The sequence below is a fragment of the Hyla sarda genome, chromosome 2, assembly GCF_029499605.1.
Source record: "Hyla sarda isolate aHylSar1 chromosome 2, aHylSar1.hap1, whole genome shotgun sequence".
NCBI classification, from domain to species: Eukaryota; Metazoa; Chordata; class Amphibia; order Anura; family Hylidae; genus Hyla; species Hyla sarda.
In genome coordinates, this window is record NC_079190.1 from 372224572 (window position 1) to 372238854 (window position 14283).

Sequence of the window (14283 nt, forward strand, 5' to 3'; positions counted from 1 at the left end):
GACAAACCTGTTCCAGAACTGCCTAATTGGGAAATGCTTACCCCATCACCATCTCCCCATCCCGTGTGGCCAGAGTGAGTGTGCAGAAGAAAAGCCCGACACAGGATCGTACTCCATCTCAACAAAGACCACCGAGGGGAGAATTGTTCACCTGATGACTTTCATATTTTAGTTGGTCTGACTAAAAATGTTTTCCTCCTTATTAGCAGGCACAGGTAATTCTTTAATGCCAGTTAAGACACCATGATGCGTTATGGTGATTTTCAGTTTATTAGTTATGTTTAGCATTGAATATAATATAGGGCTAATGCGAGTAATACTCTTTATTCTAGAACTGCATTCTAGCTAATAACCCGACACCTGGATGGTCATTTTGGGGGCTCGTCCCCCCCCCACTATCCAGATTTTGGGCTTCCAGGTTTAATTAAGAGCTGTGAGATTCGGTCACTTAAGTGTAGTTTCTTATTTAGGTAAAGTTCCCTATCCTCCCTCTATATTGGCGACTCACCTCATTCCCTTAGGCTAGACTAGCTATAAGTGCAATAGGTTATTTGTGGATCCTCATATCTAAAGGATTTATCCCTTATCTATATTAGGTTAACTGACCTGTTTATTTTTCTTTTTTTTTTTTTCTTCATCATGTACCTCTCCCTGTACCCCATCATGTCTTACTGTTTTGTTGTTTGTTCATATTTACCTAACCTCTTTTCTTTTTATCTTCTTTTCTCCGTGTGGCCCGGGCCCACCTCCACCGTACTGAAGACCCTTGCTGATGTCATGCTATTCATCCTTTTACAACATACTTACCGAAATGGGTCCTCTCCGAACTACATTACTCTTCTAAATTGCTCAAACGGTAGGATCTGTCACAGTCTCTATACACCTGATCTTCATTTTTCGTCATGGTGCGTCTAATGTCATTCACTGTAAAGGGGTTGAACGCTGACATTAAGAGGGGACTCCTGAAAAAGCTAAGGGAAAAAAAAGTAGATATAGAAATGATTCAAGAGACACACCATGACGAATCTTGTACATTCAAATTTGCCCTCAGACATTACCCAGAAGTTTATGTGGCCACACAAGACAGAAAACGGGGAGGGGTAGCAATTTTAATCTCTCGTACATTTCCACTTCAAGTTACTTCCACTCAGATGGATACTAATGGCAGATACATTATTATTTTGGGTAAATTATCGAATATCCCGATCCCGATATGCAACCTATATGCTCCCAATACATCCCAAATAACCTTTTTTAATAGAGTTTTTACCATATTAACTTCAGTACTCCCCACCACATTAATTATTGGAGGTGTTTTTAACATGCCCTTTTCAACCTCTATGGACAGACAATCAGTCACTCACCCAGTCCCATCATCTGCTATACGACTCTCCGCATCATTCCATAAAACTATACGTAAATACAGTCTATTTGACTTATGAAGGATTTCTAATCCCAACAACATAGTTGCATAGTTAGTACGGTCGAAAAGAGACATATGTCCATCAAGTTCAACCAGGGAATTGAAGGGTAGGGGTGTGGCACGATATTGGGGAAGGGATGGGATTTTATATTTCTTCATAAGCATTAATGTTATTTTGTTCCAGGAATGTATCTAATCCTGTTTTAAAGCTGTTAATTTTTCCTGCTGTGACCAGTTCCTGAGGTAGACTGTTCCATAAGTTCACAGTTCTCATGGTAAAGAAGGCGTGTCGCCCCTTGAGACTAAACTTTTTCTTCTCCAGACGGAGGGAGTGCCCCCTCGTCCTTTGAGGGGGTTTAACCTGGAACAGTTTTTCTCCACATTTTTTGTATGGGCCATTAATATACTTATATACATTTATCATATCCCCCCTTAAACGTCTCTTCTCAAGACTAAACAATTGTAACTCCTTTAATCGCTCATCATAGCTAAGATGTTCCATGCCCCATATTAGTTTAGTCGCGCATCTCTGCACCCTTTCCAGCTCCACAGTGTCCCTTTTATGGACAGGTAACCAAAACTGAACAGCATTTTCCAGGTGAGGCCGTACCAATGCTTTATAAAGGGGGAGTACTATGTCCCTGTCCCTCGAGTCCATGCCTCTTTTGATACATGACAATATCCTGCTGGCTTTGGAAGCAGCAGCCTGACATTGCATGCTATTCTGTAGTCTGTGATCTACAAGTACACCCAGATCCTTCTCTACCAGTGACTCTGCCAGTTTAATCCCCCCTAAGACATACGACGCATGCAGGTTATTAGTACCCAGATGCATAACTTTACATTTATCCACATTAAACCTCATTTGCCAAGTGGATGCCCAGACACTTAGTCTATCCAAGTCATCTTGTAACCTATACACTTCCTCCATAGACTGTACCATGCTACAAAGCTTGGTGTCATCTGCAAAGATAGAAACAGAGCTGTTAATGCCATACTCTATATCATTGATAAATAAATTAAACAACAGCGGTCCCAGTACAGAACCTTGGGGTACACCACTAATTACCGGGACCAATCAGTGTATGAATCATTGACCACCACTCTCTGGGTACGATCCATGAGCCAGTGTTCAATCCAGTTACAAACTAAAATTTCCAAACCCAAAGACCTTAACTTACTTGTCAGACGTCTATGAGGGACAGTATCAAATGCTTTAGCAAAATCCAGAAACACTATATCCACAGCCATTCCTCTGTCAAGGCTTCTACTCACATCTTCATAAAAGCAAATTAGATTGGTTTGACAACTTCTATCCTTAGTAAACCCATGCTGGCTATCACTTATAATACAATGATCCCCTATGTATTCCTGTATGTAATCCCTTATAAGTCCTTCAAACAATTTACCCACAATGCACATTAAACTTACCGGTCTATAGTTTCCTGGGGAAGACCTAGAGCCCTTTTTGAAGATTGGCACATTCGCCTTGCACCAGTCCCTTGGCACATTACCAGAAACCATGAACAGGGGTACAGATATTACTGAACTTACCTCTCTAAGAACTCTTGGGTGCAATCCATCTGGCCCTGGAGATTTGCTTACATTTATATTACTTAATTTACCTTGTACCATCTCTACATTAAGCCAGTTCAGTACATTACATGATGTGTTACCAGTACTGACCTGTCCAATGTCAGCTCCTCCTTCTTCCCTAGTATATACAGAACTAAAGAGCCCATTCAGTAGCTCTGCTTTCTCTTTATCGCCTGTGACAACCTCCCCATTATCATTATTAAGGGGTCCTACATGCTCTGTCCTTGGTTTTTTTGCATTTATATATCTAAAAAAATATTTAGGATTAGTTTTGCTTTCTTTGGCCACCTGTCTCTCATTTAGAATTTTTGCTGTTTTTATTACATTTTTACAGATTTTATTAAGCTTTTTGTACTGTTTAAATGTTATAGCTGACCCATCAGATTTGTATTTTTTTAAGGCTATTTAAAGATTACCTTGATAAATGTAATCTCCCCCAGATCCAAATTTCTGACCTCCAGGTTCTGAATAAGGTGATCTCTAAAGAAGAACTTTATGATACAGTCCGAGATCTGCCTAACGGCAAAACCCCTGGCCCGGATGGTCTCCCTTACTTATATTACAAATCCTTCTTTGACATTTTATACCCTCACCTTTTATCCCTCTTCAACTCATTCATGTAAGATTCTCCCATACCACCTACAATGCTAGATTCTTCCATAACAGTCATCCCCAAACCAAATAAAGACCAAACAGAGTGTGCAAGCTACCGCTCCATTTCGCTTTTAAACTCAGATTGAAAAATTTATAGCAGAATACTGGCCAATAGACTAAGTACCATCCTCCCCTCTCTGATAGACAAAGACCAGGTATGCTTCACCATTCATAGACAGGCTGGAGATAATACCAGACGCAGCATTGATCTCATTGAAATATTAAGCAAAACGAAATCTGCAGGTCTCCTACTGAGCCTGGACGCAGAAAAAGCGTTTGACCACTTAAACTGGTTGTTCCTGATGCCCACTCTTGATGCGTACGGATTCTCTGGCTTGTTTCTATGTGCAATTAAACAGCTTTATACCGTACCCTCTGCCCAAATTAAACTACCACATGCTATGTCTCCGAAACTCCAAATACGTAATGGCACTCAACAGGGATGTCCCCTTTCCCCATTGTTTTTTGTATTATGCATAGAGCCCTTGGCTACCTAGATAAGTACTTGTCCAGATATTTTAGGTGTGGTAGTGAAACGTAAAGAATATAAAGTCTTGCTCTTTGCAGACGACGTTTTACTGATGCTCACAAACCCATTGATTTCACTCTCTTCACTTCATTCCATTCTAGATCTCTATGGACAGATGTCAGGTTACAAAATTAATCATAGCAAAACAGAAGCCTTGCCCATTAATCTACCTGATTCGACACTTAATAACCTGAAGGCTAATTTTCCTTATAGATGGCAAGACTCTTCCCTCAGTTATCTTGGCATCCACCTCAAACCCACCTACTCTACTTTATATAAACACAATTTTCCACGGTTCTTTACTGACATAGACTCCCTGTTGAATAGATGGTCCTCCATACCCCTATTGCTCATTGGTAGGATAACTGCAATTAAAATGTCTATTCTACCTAAGTTCTTAAACCTTTTAGAAACCTTACCTATACTGATAACTGTTGGAGCACTTAAGCACTTTCAAACGACCTTACTTAGATTTGTATGGTGGGGAGGTAGACATAGAGTACCACTTACAGTTATAACTGCGAGGAAGGAACATGGAGGTTTGGCTATGCCTGACATCTATAAATACTATTATGCAGTGCACCTCAGACGTATTCCTTCTTGGACCCAGTTTATGGCGCACAATAAATGGATTGATATTGAAAAAGTTGGATGGCACCCTTTCATCCATGTTCCTTGATCTGGACACCATCCTCCCCTATCATCCCGAAAAATCTGTTAGGTCCCATGGGATCCACGTTAGCCATTTGGAAGAAGGTTTCTGATACTCATACATTGAAATCATCCTTATCACCTCTCTCACCTATTCTGTTCAGTCCCTCTATTCCGGATAGAACTGATCCAGCGATGACTACACCCTGGATCCAAGCTCACTTTTTCCACCTTGTAGATATAATAAATCCCCTTAATTGTTTGATTATGCCTTTTCAGACTCTGCAATGGCGATTCCACTTACCCAATGTGACAGGGGATTTCTATCGTCTTATTCTGGCCAACCTACAACCCTCCACTTTAAATACCTCCCTACCACGCCCTACTCTGTGTAACCCTATGTAAAAGGGAGTCTCAACACGAGGTTTGATATCAGAGATCTATAACATCTTAATCAAATAGTTCTAACATAAACTATACCTATATGACAAAATGGGAGTCATAGTTGGGTACACCGGTGTCTCCGGTCAACTAGCGGACGATTTGGACTCAGACGGCAAAAACTTCCTCTTGTATTGCTTATAAAGAGATGCAATATAAAATCTTGTTCCATTGGTATCACACTCCTGTGGTCCTCAACAAGTTTTATCCGAATGTGTCCGCCGGTTGTTGGAAATGCCGATCAGATCTGGGCACGTTACCACATATTTTCTGGGATTGCCCCTCACTCATACACATTTGGCTGGAAATCCAATAATTGGTAAGGGCAGTGATTGGCAAACACATTCCGTTTAATCCCTTAACATACCTCCTTCACCTTCCACCCACAGGTTTAAGAAAAAGTGAGGTTAGTTTATTTCAATACATACTAATTGCGGCTAAGGGCTTAATTCCATTACACTGGAATACAACTAAAATATCTACCATGCAGAACTTAAAGAATAGAATTTCATTAGTCAGGAGAATGGAATACCTGTCAGCTGCGACTGACAATCTCCTACCCAAATTCTATATGATCTGGAGTGACTGGGATAGATTTTTGGAATCTGAAGCGGCGTTGTGAGGGATGGGGGCTGGGATACTGAATCGCGCAAGTTCACTCTTCTCTGCTTATCTTTCCTTTAACTTCTCCTTTTCCATATGTCCTTTTTTCTATGTTCTTTCTATCTACCTCATAGCTCTCCCTACTTATTAAACCTTTGAATACTTTCACCGAAAGTTTTGTTCAAAATCACCAGGTTTTGATATATTCCTAAAAAACAGTATGTTGAGACATGTTAGAAAACACAAGAAGCAAATAGTTCACAGTGTGTGTCATTTTATTCTATTTCTGTGTCAAGAGATATCTTTATTATGCTTGTTTTCTTTTATTGTTTACATTTTCTATATAACCTGGAGACATTTTCTTTTTATTGGTTGACTTACATATGTGTCTCAAACATCCATCCTCAAAGTCGTATCCCGGATGGACACGTGAAGATGAGACTCTATGACGGTTGTTAACAAATGTCTTGATGTCTTTTTACTTTTTTACATGCCTTCTTTCTTATCCTCTTCTTTTTATTTTCTCTTCCTTTCTCTCTCTTTTTTTTTATCATTCGCTTTCTTTCCTGTATTAATTATTAATGTTGATTGTATTGACACATCATTCTGTATATTTGCTTTTTTTTCTTTTTGTTGAAATTCTGAAAAATTATAAAAATAAACGATTACCGTATATACTTGAGTATAAGCCGAGTTTTTCAGCACGATTTTTCATGCTGAAAACGCCCCCCTCGGCTTATTCTCGAGTGAACTCTCCGCCTGTCAACCCATTCTCAGTGGTCTTCAACCTGCGGACCTCCAGATGTTGCAAAACTACAACTCCCAGCATGCCCGGGCATCGGCTGTCTGGGCATGCTGGGAGTTGCAGTTTTGAAACCTCTGGAGGTCCGCAGGTTGAAGACCACTGCGGCCTTCGTCACCATCCAGAACCCCCCCCCCTTTAGTTTTCTACTCACCTCCCCTCAGTGGGGGGGAAGGGTGAGCTGGTCCGAGCCATCTATGCTGTAGGGACCGTCCGGTGGGGAGGGTTAGTCGTTCTGGCCTGTCCATTTTCACAGGGAGGCCCTCTTCTCTGCTCTGGCCCGGCCTAGTGACGTTGCCTTGACGACGACGCAAAGGGACGTCCGTGCGTAGCAGACCGCTGGGACGACTAACGCAGTACAGGCGCCGGTGACGTCACTCATCCGGCACCAGTACTGTGGAGGGGAGAAGACACGGGCTCCTGCTGCTGAGGAAATCGCTGTGTGGAATATCAGGTGAGCATCCTCCCCCCCTCAACTCTGCATATACCTATGGGGGAGGGGGGGATACTCTGCATATACCTGGGGGGGTTACTCTGCATATACCTATGGGGAAGAGGGGGGGTTACTCTGCATATACCTATGGGGAGGATGGGGGGGTTACTCTGCATATTATACCTATGGGGAAGAGGGGGGGGGTTACTCTGTATATACTGGGGGGGCTTACTCTGCATATAGCTGGGGGAGTTACTCTAGATATACATATGGGGAAGAGGGGGGGTTGCTCTGCATATACCTATGGGGAGGATGGGGGGTTACTCTGCATATACCTATGGGGAAGAGGGGGGGGTTGCTCTGCATATACCTGTGGGGGTTTACTCTGCATATACCTATGGGGAAGAGGGGGGGTAACTCTGCATATACCTATGGGGAAGATGGGGGGTACTCTGCATATCCCTATGGAGAAGAGAGGGGTTACTCTGCATATACCTATGGGGGAGGGGGGAATGCTATGCATATACCTATGGGAAAGAGGGGGGTTACTCTGCATATACCTATGGGAAAGAGGGGGGTTACTCTGCATATACCTATGGGGAAGATGGGGGGGTTACTCTGCATACACCTATGGGGAAGAGGGGGGGGTTAGTCTGCATATACCTATGGGGAAGAGGGGGGTTACTCTACATATACCTATGGGGAAGAGGGGGGTTACTCTGCATATACCTATGGGGAAGAGGGGGGGGGGGTACTCTGCATATACCTATGGGGAAGAGGGGAGGTGTAACTCTGCATATACCTATGGGGAAGAGGGGAGGTGTAACTCTGCATATACCTATGGGAAAGAGGGGGGTAACTGCATATACCTATGGGAAAGAGGGGGGGTAACTGCATATACCTATGGGAAAGAGGGGGGGTAACTGCATATACCTATGGGAAAGAGGGGGGGGTGTAACTACATATACCTATGGGAAAGAGGGGGGAGGGGGGTTACTCTGCATATACCTATAGGAAAGAGGGGGTGTGTGACTCTGCATATACCTATGGGAAAGAGGGGGGTGTAACTGCATATACCTATGGGAAAGGGGGGTAACACTGCATATACCTGTGGGAAAGAGGGGATGGTGTACCTTCTTATACCTATGGGAAAGAGGGGGGGGGGGCGGTAACTCTGCCTATACCTATGGGGAAAAGGGGGGGGGAACTCTGCCTATACCTATGGGGAAAGGAGGAGGGGGTGTAATTTTGCCTATACGTACGGGGAAAGGGGGTGGGGGTGGGGGGACTCTGCTGCCTATACCTAAAGAGAAAGGGGGGTTAACTCTGTTCCTATACCTATTGGGAAGGGGGTTTAACTCTGCTGCCTATACCTATGGGGAAGGGTGGGGGGGTTAACTCTGCTGCCTATACCTACAGGGAAGAGGGGGCTAACTTACTTTATACCTGGATGCCTAACTACTTACCTACATACCCAGCTACCTAACTATGTACATACCTGGCCTTCATACATGGCTGCCTATCTACCTAGCTAGCCCCCTACCTAACATGTCACCTACCTACATATCTGGCTTCCTGATCTACCTACCTAGTTACCTATTTATCTGGCTACCTACCTACATGCCCTTTTACTGTGTAGGACACCAAGGAGGGCATTATTACAGTTTGTGAGTCTATAGATGGAAAGATTGTAGAGGAGGGGAGAGCACTGGAAAAATGAAGAGTCTGACACGTTTTTCCTGCAGATGTTAAGAGATCCACATGGCGGTCTTATCCGGACGGAAAAGAAAAGGAAAGAGGACGCCGCTGATCAGAAAAAACGTAATTATGAGTTCCAAAATGTAACTGTAATTGCTTATTTGGTATACCCATCCTGTGTATAGCTGATATCTACCGCCATATGGTCCTGTATATAATCACTTATATTGTATATAGATCCTTTATAGTATACTGGTCTGTGTATAGTGGTTTTATTCAGTACAGTATGGCGGTATTATCCAGTTACTGTGTGGTGGTATATATTTACTCCTTGTATACCAGTATTATTGGTCATGGAAATTTACCTATGTTAAAGTGTTTCTTACATATATACATTTTAGTTTATTGTGTGTGGGATTTGGGTGGAATAGGAGCGTGGCAGAAGATTGATGAGCTACAGAGCCTAGCAAGAGCCCTTGCTTTTTTTTTGGTCCGAGGGCCCCGAGTGTTGTCAGTCCGCCCCTGAGGGGGAGGGGGTGTAATTAAGGGGGGGTGTAATTAAAGGGGGGGAAGGGTGGGGGGTGTAATTAATAGGGGGTATAATTAAAGGGGGGGGGGGAGGGTGCCAAACAAAGGGTCTGTCCCGGGTGCCAAATGCTCTAGGTACGCCCCTGAGTAAAACTACAACTCCCACTCATAAGAGCTCCATATACATTACAAGAAAGTTGTCTGAACCCACTGATCTAGGCAGACGGTCTAATATGTATGGAGAATTCCTAATTCTCCTCTAACAGAGGATTTTAGGAAAGGATGTTGGAGGATGTTGGATTTCAATTGCCTGATTGATCTCTGTGTTCGCAGAGGAGTCTAGCAGCAGCTTACCCTACCCCTACCTACCAGAATGTTTATGTATATGAAGAGATCAGGAGAGATAGCTTTCAGCTGAGCGAATGTTCATTCAATAGCTTTCCCATGAGTATGGGTCCACACAGGTTAGGAAACATTGCACTATAGCAACTAGCCTCTTAGGTGATCTATAGAACAGTGGTTCTCAACTTTTTTTTTGCCTGAGTACCCTTTGACAGCCCATTCCCAAAAAATTGTACCTCCATATTAGAGACATTTTGTAATGATTATAGTATAATTCATGTGCTTTACTTTCCTCTATAACAGGCCTCATGTTCATCTTCCTATCTCCCCAGTCCCACAATTTACAGCTGACATCTTCACTAACTGGAGTTGTTTACTTTTCTTTTCTTCACTTTCTGGCCTAGACCGCCATTAAGATTTCTCCTATACAAGACTTCTCCACAGAACCAGTCAAACAAACATTTTAGGCTCCTTTCTGCAGTACAATACCCACCTATTTCCAAACTCCCCATGTTTATTGTCACACACAGTAATAGTACCCGCTTTGCATTCCCATAAAGTTGTTAGGCCCCCTCTGTGCCCCCAAATATAGCTGTAGGCCCCCAAACTGCCCCATATATAGTTGTAGATATCCATACTGTCTGCTTTGTTGCTCCACTGCTCCTCTGGTCTTGGGACCTATTGCTATGGCTCATAGCAGTAGGTCCCCAGTCTGCAGGGGCAGTGGAGCAACAATACTGATGGTAGTTACTGCCCACAGCAGCCCAATGCCCGCGCTTCCCCTTTGCTATCCTTCTGCTCTGCTCCTCGGTGCAGTGACGTCAGCCTACCATTTCATTCAAAGTGGTCCTGACCAGTAACCAGTGGCTGTGGCTGCCATTACTGATTTTTTTTCAAGTACCCCCTTGATAACTTCTAAGTACCCCTGGGGGTGGTTGAGAACAATAAAAGAGCAAGGGATTAACCACAACGTTTGGCTGTTTTTACAGCTCCCCCAAACTATGAATAGAACCAAAAGTTCTCCTTCTGTCTTGAGAATTGAACAGGAGCACAGGGAACTCAGAATTGAAACCCCCATCTGTCAGTCATTTATTGTACATACTGCCAATATGCTTTACTGTATGTGTCTCAAATGGTAAAACACAATTACAGTACATTTTATAACAGCTTTTGGGGGATATTCCTGAGACCAGTCTAGGATCCAGCCCCATAAGCCACACTTCAAAATTTATGATAGCTTGAAGCTAGCATAAAATTCAGCTACAACAGATGGTAACTCTCTAACGTATATTATAGTAGATATGGCAAAAACAGTACCATACCCCCTTTTTACTCCAAACAACCCCCATTTGCTTTAAAGTGACACAACCAGCATAAAAATTGGGGTCTTGTGCTAAAATTTTTATAGCCTGAAGGCAATCATACTGGCTTTATAAATTCCCCATGGTAAATTGATAGATTCTTAGATCTGCTTATAATACACCTAATACATTCTCACCAGAGATTTTCAGTTCGGTCACTTTGCCAAATGTGTTTTAACACAAATAGAGAAACATAGCCGCACATCCACCATTTGTATTTTGATCTACTTGCTTCTCAGCATAATTTAAAAAAACTAACAGGTTGTTAGTATAAATTTTGATCAAAAAGTACAAGCCCACATCAAGGCCACCTAGTCAGAGTGGGTCCCTAACCTAACACTGGCATAGCACTGGGTGGTGACCACTGCCTCTAAGACACCATGCCCACAGGGGGAACAACCCAGTGGCCAGGCAGCTCCACTGCTGCCCGACCAAGCCCCGGCTCTGGGTTGCACCACCCCACAGACAAAGCATCAGAGAAGCAATGGCCGCCACAGAGCACCACACCAGTGTGAACACCTACCATGTGCTCCCTGGCCCAGGCGTTTTTAATTAGCAGGAGATTGCAAATGGGATCCCTCCTAGCATTCTCTTAGTCCTCTGGCAGGGAGTACTTGGTAGGTGTACACACTGGTGTGGTGCGCTGTGGCGGTCATTGTTACTGTGGAGCTTTGTCTGTGGGGTTGTGTGGCCAGGGGCTTGGTCGGGCAGCAGTGGGGCTGCCTGGCCACTGGGTCGCTCGCCCTGTGGCCCTGTCGGCCTAGTGTTGTGGTGGCAGTGGCCGCGGTCTGGCGCTACACCAGAGTTAGGTTAGGGACCCACTCTGAATAAGTGGCCTTGATGTGGTAAGTGGGCTTTTACTTTTTGATCAAAATGTATACTAACAACCTGTTAGTTTTTGAATTTATATTGAGAAGCAAATAGATCAAAATATAAATTGTGTATGTGTAGCTATGTTTCTGTTTCTCTTTCTCTATTTTTGTTTTACAATTGTAGTCTTTCCCCTCTTTCATAGCAAGCACTCTGCTCCACCCATTTGGTCATGGCATTTTTAATTAGCAGGATCCCTCCTAGCATTCTCCCAGACCTCTGGCAGGGAGCACTTGGTAGGTGTTCACACTGGTGTGGTGCGCTGTGGCGGTCATTGTTACTGTGGTGCTTTGTCTGTGGAGTGGAGTGGCCAGGGGCTTGGTCGGGCAGCAGTGGGGCTGCCTTGCCACTGGGTTGTTCCCCCTGTGGGCCTGGTTAGGGACTCACTCTAAATAGGTGGCCTTGACATGGCGAGTGGGCTTGTACTTTTTGATCAAAATGTATACTAACAACCGGTTCGTTTTTGAATCGATGCTGAGAAGCAAATAGATCAAAATATAAACTGTGCGACTATGTTTCTGTTTCTCTATTTTTGTTTTACAATTGAAAAGAGTTTTGTTTGGACCAAATTAGTTGAAACTAAAGCCAACTGGTGCCAGAAAGTTAAACAGATTTGTAAATTACTTCTATTAAAAAATCTTTATCCTTCCAGTACTCTTTAGCAGCTGTGTGCTACAGAGGAAATTCTTTTCTTTTTGAATTTCTTTTTTGTCTTGTTTACAGTGCTCTCTGCAGACACCTGATGCCCGTATCAGGAACTGTCCAGAGCAGGAGAAAATCCTCCTAGCAAACCTATGCTACTCTGGACAGTTCCTGACATGGACAGAGGTGTCAGCAGAGAGCACTGTGGACAAGACAAAGAGAAATTCAAAAAGCAAAGAATTTCCTCTGAAGCATACAGCTGCTAATAAGTACTGGAAGGATTAAGATTTTTTAATAGAAGTAATTTACAAATTTGAATTCAGGTAGAAGAAACAGACATGGTCGCACATCTACAATCTTATATAATGATCTAATTGCTTCTCAGCATAATATCAAAAACTAACAGGTTGTTAGTATACATTTTTGATCAAAAAGTACAAGCCCACTCGCCAAGTCAAGGCCACCTATTTAGAGTGGGTCCCTAACGTCCCTAGCATAAAATGGCGTAGCACTGGGGGGCGACCACCACCGCCGCAACACCAGTGCCCACGGGGGGAACGACCCACTGGCAGAGCGGCCCCAAGAGCATGGTAAGTGTGCTGTTACACCTTGTTCACACTGGTGTGGTGCTGTGCGGCGTCCGTTGCTGCCGTGGCGCCGTGTCTGTGGGGGGGGGGGGGTGCGGCCCATAGACGAGTGGCATTGGGGCCGCTCTGCCGGTGGGTCGTTCCCCCCCCCCCCCCCCGTGGGCACTGGTGTCGTGGCGGTGGTGGTCGCTGCCCAGTGCTATGCCATTTTATGCTAGGGACATTAGGGACCCACTCTAAATAGGTGGCCTTGACGTGGCGAGTGGGCTTGTACTTTTTGATCAAAAATGTATACTAACATCCTGTTAGTTTTTGATATTATGCTGAGAAGCAATCAGATCATTATACAAGATTGTAGATGTGCGACCATGTCTGTTTCTTCTACCTGAATTCACATTGTGTTTTCTACCCCCTCCTTTTTTTTTGTTTGAACATGTGTCTGCACTCTTCCCCACCCCCTCAGCCCAACCCTATATAAGTAGTAGTTAGCTACACAAGGGCCATTTCTTTCCTAGCAGCCTCCCAGTCTGACTGGAAGAGCATGGTAAGTGTGCTGTTACACCTTGTTCACACTGGTGTGGTGCTGTGCGGCGTCCGTTGCTGCCGTGGCACCGTGTCTGTGGGGGGGTGCGGCCCATAGACGAGTGGCATTGGGGCCACTCTGCCGGTGGGTCGTTCCCCCCCCCGTGGGCACTGGTGTCGCGGCGGTGGTGGTCCCGCCCAGTGCTACGCCATTTTATGCTAGGGATGTTAGGGACCCACTTTAAATAGGTGGCCTTGATGTGGAGAGTGGGCTTGTACTTTTTGATCAAAAATGTATACTAACAACCTGTTAGTTTTTGATATTATGCTGAGAAGCAATTAGATCATTATACAAGATTGTAGATGTGCGACCATGTCTGTTTCTTCTACCTTAATTTACAAATCTGTTTAACTTTCTGGCACCAGTTCATTTAACCCCTTAAGGACTCATTTTCACCTTAAAGAGGTTATCCAGGAAAAAACTTTTTTATATATATCAACTGGCTCCAGAAAGTTAAACAGATTTGTAAATTACTTCTATTAAAAAAATCTTAATCCTTTCAGTACTTATGAGCTGCTGAAGTTGAATTGTTCTTTTCTG

General features: G+C 43.8%; 1 protein-coding gene across 2 annotated transcripts in view; it reads left to right on the forward strand.

The window, feature by feature from the left end:
- AIPL1 (aryl hydrocarbon receptor interacting protein like 1) overlaps window positions 1–14283 on the forward strand; it is a 158131-nt gene that overhangs the window by 21984 nt on the left and 121864 nt on the right. The gene's annotated exons all lie outside the window — the stretch shown is intronic.